The sequence below is a fragment of the Dermacentor variabilis genome, chromosome 6 (assembly GCF_050947875.1).
Source record: "Dermacentor variabilis isolate Ectoservices chromosome 6, ASM5094787v1, whole genome shotgun sequence".
In the NCBI taxonomy this organism is placed as follows: domain Eukaryota; kingdom Metazoa; phylum Arthropoda; class Arachnida; order Ixodida; family Ixodidae; genus Dermacentor; species Dermacentor variabilis.
The window spans coordinates 105,550,956-105,560,039 of NC_134573.1; the positions used below are offsets into that span (position 1 = coordinate 105,550,956).

Below are 9,084 nucleotides of genomic sequence, written 5' to 3' on the forward strand. Positions count from 1 at the left end.
TAGCGCCTTCGTTCTGGTTGTGCAGTCACCTTCTCCCAATCTGGCGTCAGGGGACAGATGACATCAGGTTCCACCAATCCGGTGGTATGCTGCCCTTTCTCTCTGAAGGCAGGTTTGTCCAAAACACACGCAGATCACTCTGCAAGAAACAAGGGAGGGGGGATAGCACACTGACTCCGTCTACGGCATGGACATGTCAGTTTGAGTAGAGGACAGGTGAAGGACTGTCGCCTCGCTATTTGCCCAAACTATAGGCCATTAATCATCGTAGTAGGACGAAGCTTAAATGAGGCCGTCAGCCGGTTCCCCATTATAGCGTTATCTGTGACCGGCGATTGCCGCGGGGTAAACGGTAAATCCGAACAATGCATTGTGGCAGCCTGTGTGTTTTAGTAGAACATTCCCACAATTTGCCCAACATTGGGAAACAGATGGCGATTGTCTTGATGTCTTAGGCTGGCGTACCTGATTGCAGGGATTTTGCTAGGACCGTGGCCCTACTGCTAAAAATCAAGAGTAGTTGTAATAGCCTTGTGCAATTTCCGCGCACGCAGTGAAATATTAGCTCCTTGTGCATGAAGCTGTTTGACGTGATTTTAACACATACTCAAGTCCTATGTCTTATGTCACTGCCTTTTTGTGCACCTTAAGTTCTTTTTTATATACATTTGCTCTTATGGTGGCTTTTCTCTGTTTATGACTTTTTACATGCTTTGCAGTGAACTCAACTGTTCCAGCATGATTAGAGGGTATTTACGCTTGTCAAATGTGCTGCGTTGAATTTGCATAACACAAAACTGCGATCAGCATTCTTGGGAAGCTTCACGCGCTTTTCGATATGTCCACCCGTATCTAACCCCTTTCACGCAAATGTGGGTCACTGGGTATGACGTGGCCCAACGTACCCACTGCCTCGTACCTTGTTAACGAATTTGTTCCGTCAGTCGGTTTAGAACCCTGTTTGTTAACCACGGCTGTCAATGTGCTACCCATTAGACCATGGGTTATCCACACCCAGGGACACGTTGGCGTAAGACGGCTTAAGTGGTAATCAGCACATATGCAGTGTCACATACTCGTCGCCACAGTTGTGCCTGTGATTGGTTTTTAACTCGGTTGCCTCTTCATAGCAGCACGATGTTCTAACCACTAGACCATCGACTGCACAGGAACCGAAGTTAGCTGGAAAATAGTCAGAGACATCATCACACAGGCAGCCTCCTGAAATCGTGTGAAGAACCATAACAAGGCTGACCGTATTAAAAGCTGGCACCAAATCAGCCTATTGTGAGCAAAAATATTAAATGAACAGAATTAGACCAGGGCTTGCATCAGCGACGAGGTTTGAGGTACAGAAAAATGAAGGTTATGTCAGTAATGAAAGAAATGGGGTACACATCATTGTAATATTTTACGATACGATGTTACTACATTGCTTCAATCATAATCGCAATAATGTTGACATTCGTCGTGAGATGGATTCTGCCGAAGTTCTAAATGCGAAGCATTTTTTGCAAACATTTCCCACTTTGACAGTATCTATCTACCTATCTAGCCGGCTACGTCTTGGTCCTCTCATGGTCGTTTCGTAAACTTGGTATGTATAAATCGGCATAGTATGACAACAGTGTATGACGAACTTAAATGATCGGTCATGACATGAATATCATGGCATGTGTATCATGTAGGTTATGAAACAGCCGCCGATGTCTTGGTATAACATTGACATAGTATGACAAGAGGGTATGACGAACAGAAATGATCCATCATGACATGAACATTGTGACGTGTGTGTTATGGACGCCATGAAATAGCCGCTTATGTTTTGGTGCTCTAATGGCCGTTTCTTTAACTTGGTATCTACCACAATTGGCACAGCATGACAAGAATGGATCAAGAACATAAATGATAGGTCGTGACATGAATGTCATGATATGCGTGTCAAGTAGGTCATGTAACAGCCGCCTACGTCTTGGTATGTACCAAACTTGGCATAGTATGACAAGAGGGTATGACGAACATAAATGATGGGCCAAGATATGACTATAAAGACATGTGTGTCATGTAGGTCATGAAACAGCTGCCTACGTCTTGGTTCTCTCATGGTCGTTTCGTTAACTTGGTATGTACCAAAAACAGCCATTGTATGACAAAAAAATTACCGACGATTACGTTACTTCCTAATGCGAAATTTGAGCGCAGCAAATAAGCTGTTTCACCTTTTCGATAGATTGAGGCAAAGAAATTGAGCAACACATGTATGCGCTATCACAGAATTTTTTTTTTATATTTCCCGTACTCCTGGATCATCTCGACGGCGGCGACGGTAAGCTTCTGCTTCGGCGGCACGCACCTCTGGATTCTGACGGCGACGGCGCTGGGCCTCTGCTCTGGCAGCTCGTTTAGCAGCAGCAGCAGCAGCAGCAGACGGAGGACTTCCATCGGTCGTCTCGCTCATGGCTCAGAAAGAACTGGCAGATAATTTCGCAGTGGCGAACGGCAGCGGCAATTTCGGCTCGGGCGGTGCACATATACAGATCCGCCGCCACCGATCTGGCTCTCTGATTGCCACCGCACAGGGCGAACGGCAGGGGCAATTTCGGCTCGGGCGGTGCACATATACAGATCCGCCGCCACCGATCTGGCTCTCTGATTGCCACCGCACAGGGGTTGCATTGGAGGAGGAGCGAAGAAAGGAATTAAGTTCGAGCCGGCGCTTTGACAACCGGAGACTCGCAGGAAGAGGGGGGGGGGCGGCGTGTACACCCAGCGGCAAACGATGGGGGCAGAAGCGCGCGCAGCAAGCGGACAACACGATAAAGGGAGGAGGGAAGAGATAGCAGCGACTGACTGATGCCGCTGACGCCGATACAGGGGGGGGGACCCTTTCCTCCTCTTTCTGCATGGCGGCGGCGGTGTTCTATGCAGTCACGTTATCTTGACTCTCTAGCGGCGTCAGCGGCATCCAGCGGTATCAGCCGGTCGCTGCTAGCGCTGGGGGGATGAAAGGGGGGCGGAGCTGGTTACGAGGCCGACGACGACGCGAAACCCAGGAACGGACGCCAAAGAGCTGCGCTCTAAAATGTATGACAAACATCAATTATAGGTCGTCACATGAACGTCATGACATACGTGTAATGTAGGTCATGAAACAGCCGCCTACGTCTTGGTGCTGTTATGGTCGTTTCGTTAACTTAGTATGTACCGAAATTCGCATACTGTGACAAGGTTATCAGATGAAGATAAATGATAAGTTATTACATGAATGTCATGATCGTGTAGGTCATGAAGCAGCCGGCAAGGTCTTGGTGCTCTCGTGGTCGTTTTGTTGACTTGGTGGACTCCCCGCACACTGCTTCGCATGACATCGATTCCCACAGGGCGTGGGGTTTGTCGACGTGTTTTCTGGTGCACATTTGCGTCTTCATGGCATGTTCTTAGTATGTAGCGTGTTTCTTTCACTCTAAGAGGTTGTGAAAGGTTTTGATTATTTCAAATTTCTTCTATTGATATCGCTTCTTCTATTTTGACTGATTTTTCTATAGTTCTATAGATATCGATCTAGGATTCTGGGAGGGCGGGCTTTCCATTATCCAAACTTCCCGCACTGTCACAGTTAATTAGCAAGAATGGTAAAGAAAGGCGTCTCACACAACTTTTTGGGGAAGTACTCGCATACCTGCAAGCGCATACGTAGACTCAATATCGGTTAGTATGGTGCACTTTACGGACGCTGTAGATTGCACGTCACAATAGGTTCTGTTTTTCTGGGGAGGGCGAAGAGGAGAGGTGACGGTGGTTTGCGGTACTTGACAATTCAGCATTTTTTCTTTAGTCTATGAAAGACGATAAAACAATTATTTCTTTATTCATTTACAGAGTACCTACATCGTCATAAATGCTTAACGTAGGGGGGGGGGGGGACAAAATATAACCAGTAATACAGAAAAGCTTTTGGACAGATATACTCACGAACAGAAGCACTACAATAGCTGTTAGAGAAAGGCATACAAGTAATGTTAAACAAACAGGTTCCAAGACATATAACACATACATTTGTTTTACAAGAGCGCCGTCACAGCATTAAATAGAATAGTTCGTTATTTGACACATTTACTATATCATTTGATAATCTGTTCCATTGTCTAATTGATTTGGGGAAAAAAGAGTAGTAAAAGTGTTTGTTCTGCAGGTATAGGGTGAGATCTTTTTGTTGTTATCACAGCGAGTCGATATATAATCTGGTTCGAGAAGATAGTTATAGCGATTAATACCTGTCTCATTATTATATATTCGGTGCAATACTTTAAGTCTTAACTTCTTCCTGCGCATATGTAGTAGATCCCATCTTAAGGTGGCCCTCATTTCGGAAACGCTAGAGTACGGGCTGTAATTATTGCAAACAAACCTTACTGCTTGGTTCTGTAGTTTTTGCAGTCTATTAACGAGGTAATCTTGATAGGGATCCCATATTACACAAGCATAATCAAGTATTCTTCTAACATGTAAGAAGTATAAAGTTTCTTTAACTTCTCGTGTTGCCTGTTTAAAATTCCTGCGAATAAAATGTAACATCCTACTAGCTTTTGCTATGACAGTGTCAATCTGTTTATGCCAAGTGTTTGATTCGGTAAAATAGACTCCTAGATACTTATATTCCGACTGTATGTCGATAAGTGTGCCATTGATGTTATATCGGTGCTGAAATTTGGATAATTTTCTGTAAGAACTTACGCTACTGCACTTTTTTATATTTAAATTCATGTTGCATTTTTACACCAGATCGCTACCTTATATAAATCTGTTTGCAATGTATCTATGTCATCTTCAGTGGTAATTTCTCTGTGAATAACACAGTCATCAGCAAATAGTTTTATGGGTGATGTAATTAGTTCGACAATGTCATTTATGTAGATTAAAAATAACAAGGAGCCCAGTACGCTTCCCTGAGGAATGCCCGAAGAAACAATTATTGGTGAAGTTGTAGCGTTGTTTAGGACGACAGACTGGGTTCTTCCGTTTAGGTAGTTTCGTATCCAATTTTGAACGTTTTCGTTTATATTTAATGCAGCAAGCTTTACATCTAGGAACTTATGGGACACAATATCGGAAGCTTTTTGAAAATCAATAAAAACCATCGTCTACCAGACTATTGTTATCAATGGTTTTAGATAAGAAGTGCTGGAATTCTATTAGTTGTGTGTTGCAGGAATAACCTTTTCGGAATCCGTGCTGGGAAGGTGTAAAGAAAGCATTTGAGTCAAGGAATGCGGATAAGTTACTATATAAAATGTGTTCGGATATTTTGCAACATATTGACGTTAGTGAAATCGGCCTATAGTTTTCTCTGAGTTTTCTATCGCCCGATTTAAAAACGGGTGTCACGCTTGCCGTTTTCCAATCTTGGGGAATGAGGCCTGTTTCAAGGGAAAGCTTATAAATGATCGTTAAATACGGAAATGAGAAATGATGCTATGACACTCTTTAAAGACCACTGGGGATATTCCATCAGGTCCAATTGCTTTTGTATCATCTAAATGCCATAATAAAGAGTCGAAGCCACTAACATCAAATTCAATGTCTGGCATGATATCTCCTTGATTGGCGTTGTTCAAAAGCGAAGTCTCCCCAGCAGGTAATAGCGAAAACACAGATTGGAAGTACTGGTTGAAGCATTCCGCCCTCTGATAGTCCGCCGTCACGGTTTTGCCGTCAACAGTTAAAGATGGTATTGATATGTCTTCTTTCCGATTTTGTTTTACATATTTCCAAAAAGATTTTGGGTTTTTCTCAAGTCCTTGCTTAATTTACCAAGAAGGTATCTTTGGCAGATTTAATTGTTGCTTTCAATAGCTTATCTATCTCTTGCAAGCGCTTCTGATTTGCCAGACTGTTGTCGGCAGAAAACGTTTTATACGTTTGTCTTGATTTCCTTATAAGTTTACGTATTTCTACGTTAAACCAAGGTTTTTGTTTTTTTCGTTGCCGCAGGTACCTGCATGGAACATGAATTTGGACTAGCTCAAGTATTTTGTCCCGAAATGCTGACCACAAAGTTAACGGACAGCGTGTGTTTGACATATATTGGAAAGTAGGAAAGAAATTTTCAAGTTCGGTCCTGATAGCAGCATAGTCTCCTCTGTCGTAGCTGCACACTTTTCTTTGCGGAATTTGCGCCATCCGTACTCGCTGTATGTTAAGTTCTATGACAACTGCCCTGTGGTCACTAATACCTGGGTAAACAGCAACTTTTGATATTATGTTCGGCTCACTGCAAAGTACTAAGTCTAGAATTGCATTTTCTCGCGTAGGTTCCAGTACGTACTGCTGCAATCCATTTAACCCGAGCAGTTCTTCGAACTCTGTGTAAATACGGGACCTATTACCAGCCACACATTCGGCATTCCAGTTGAAGTCTGACAAATTGAAATCCCCCCCTAGAAATACGCTATTAGGCAGAAGAGATAGCATCTGAGACAGCAATCCGAATGAGTCGCTGGTGCCGGGTGGGCGGTAGAATGTCCCGTACACTACATTGTTTCCGTTAGGGAATTTCACAAGGCACCAGACAGACTCAGAATTGTTTTCAAATAAAATTTGTGTACTTGACAATGCATTTGATATCAAAATGAATACTCCCCCGCCATGTCCATGCCTATCTTTCCGATAGACAGTAAAACCAGGCGAAAAGATTTCTACATTAGGTAAAGTCTTGTCTAACCATGATTCCATTCCCACCACAATCTGAGGTTTAACAGTGGCTACTAAAGACATGAAGTCATCGACTTTGTTCTTTATGCTGCGACAATTTACAAGCAGGACAGAGAGCCATTCAGGCCGCGAGCAGCGTGCTGAGTTATTTTTCAGAGGAACGGAATTCGGAATGCGTCATTTGCCTCTGTCCAGTCGCGCATGCGCCTGAGGTGGAACTGGCATCCGGATATCGCTATCCCAGACAAACGTTTGCCCATTGATGATCAATTTATCATAACTCAAGCGAACACGATTTTCTTTGTTTTCTCTTTTTCCTTTCGCGTAATTCCAAAGCTGACGTCTTTTTTCTTGCACGGCTCGGCTGAAATCTTCAGAGATGCTGTACGAAGTGCCTTTTAGTCTGTAAGCGTTTTTAAAGACATATACTCTAGCCTTCCACCTTGAAAAGCATGCTACTATGGGCCGGTTTTTGCCTTCTCTGAAAACGCCTACGCGATGAGCCCGTTCAATCGAAATATCATCAAGTTTCATCACATCTTTGCATATTCCACTAATTAGTTTTTCAGACGCCTCCCACGTCTCGTTATGCTCCCTGTCAGGCAAACTGAAAAAGACCAGATTTTGTCAGCGGCTTCTATTTTCCAAGTCGTCTAGTTTAGCCATAAATTTATCTTCCATTTTTTGCACCCTAGCAATACGACTTTCTACATTGTTTGTTTTCTCTATTAAGCCCGTAATTTTGGATTCTAATTCACAGTGTCTTGTTGTAATTTTCGTTAACTTTGCAAGTACAGTTTCCTGGCCTGTTTTCATTTCTAAGAGAATCCTTTCAATGTTTGTCATTTGGTCACGTTCAACTGTATTCATGGGCCCTGGATTTAGTTCTACATCCCCCGATAGTAGCAGTAAGATTTGGGAAAGCATCAGACAGCCGTCGTAGAGAGACAAAAGCATAGCGTCAACGAAGCACAGGCTGGCATGTTCAAGACACTCAATAATTTGCCGCTTGCTGGGTGTATAAATTCATTTTCTTCAGTCGCATTCAATAACAATTTTTCATATTGATGTTTCATGCTTAGAAGTGCCTTTGCTGTCCAGAAGGCCTGAGGAAGTCTCGTCGGCGTTGTTTTGCATGTCTGCATTCTGGAAAGAAAGGTCATTAAAGCAAGAGCATAAATAGAGTGTCCAACATGCGCCATCTTGTACTCTATCTAATATTTGCATTACCGCACATCAGTTCTTCAGAAGCCCACAATGAGGAGAAAGCATATTGAAATGAAAAATTTGTCATCTAGCTGACAAGAAAACCCTAATGGTTTTCCGTTTTAAGTAGCACCGGCAATTGTCTGGTGGATGACAATCTTTGTCTTTCGCAAAAAGCTTTTACGAAATAACCGTTCAAACTAGGTGACAATGAAAATGAGCAAGGCGTTGGTTAGGCTTTGCCGCGTTGCACTTAACAATTTGCAGAGTGGCTAGAGATTACAACACAACTTGCGGTTGGTCCAGATGGATTGTTGGGCTGTTTTCTTTAGCACTACCAGTTTCACTCCGCGGGTGCTTCAGTGGTATCTTTCATAGCCTTCGCAGTGTTCTGCCTATATTAGTCCACGCGTATGTGTGTATCCTTGACCATTGTCTCACCACGGCAAATAAGCCGTAGCGATCCCGTGAGACGTGGCCTTGCGGCAGTTTCTTCTCGAATGCTTGATGTCGATCACGGGCATAAATTTTGTGCCATATGGTGCAGTGAAGGAGATTGAACACGCGCATGACAAAGTGATAATAAAACAGTTGATTATATTTACTTTCCAAACCACGTAGTGACTTCAATTTTGTTCGCGATACGATGCGAGGTTCAGCAGCGGCGTGGCACTGCCAGTGAGTCACCGCTGAAGCGGGTAGAGAACAATTAGGCCCTGGGAACGAAATTTATTTTTTAATTTCTGTATTAATGAACTGACTCAGCTGCTAACAAGAGAACCTGTGTCGGATAACGCAACATTGCATAGTACGCAGCCGTGTTTATTTTATACTATAGTACGGTGGCAATGCCAGCTTTTGGGGGGAATGCACTCCTGTGCTTTCCCTCACTCACGTGTGCAACTTCGTTTCTGTTTGTGCTGTTTGAGTGTGTTCAGTATTTGTCACTGCTTTTCTTGCTTTCATTTTTGCTGTACCTGCGACGTGGAGCAGCTGGCACCACGAAAGACGCCAAGCCCTCGTGGAAATTCATATTAATGATAACAACAGTGCAGACTCTCCACGGGAAACGCTAAATAAATACGTATACGTGTCGCTGTATATATATATATATATATATATATATATATATATATATATATATATATATATATATATATATATATA

At 43.1% G+C, this 9,084-nt stretch overlaps 1 pseudogene; it reads right to left on the bottom strand.

Annotated features, from left to right (window-relative positions):
- Positions 1-7,668, bottom strand: part of LOC142586247 (uncharacterized) — a 33,503-nt pseudogene extending 25,835 nt beyond the window's left edge.
- Between the last annotated feature and the right edge of the window lie 1,416 nt (positions 7,669-9,084).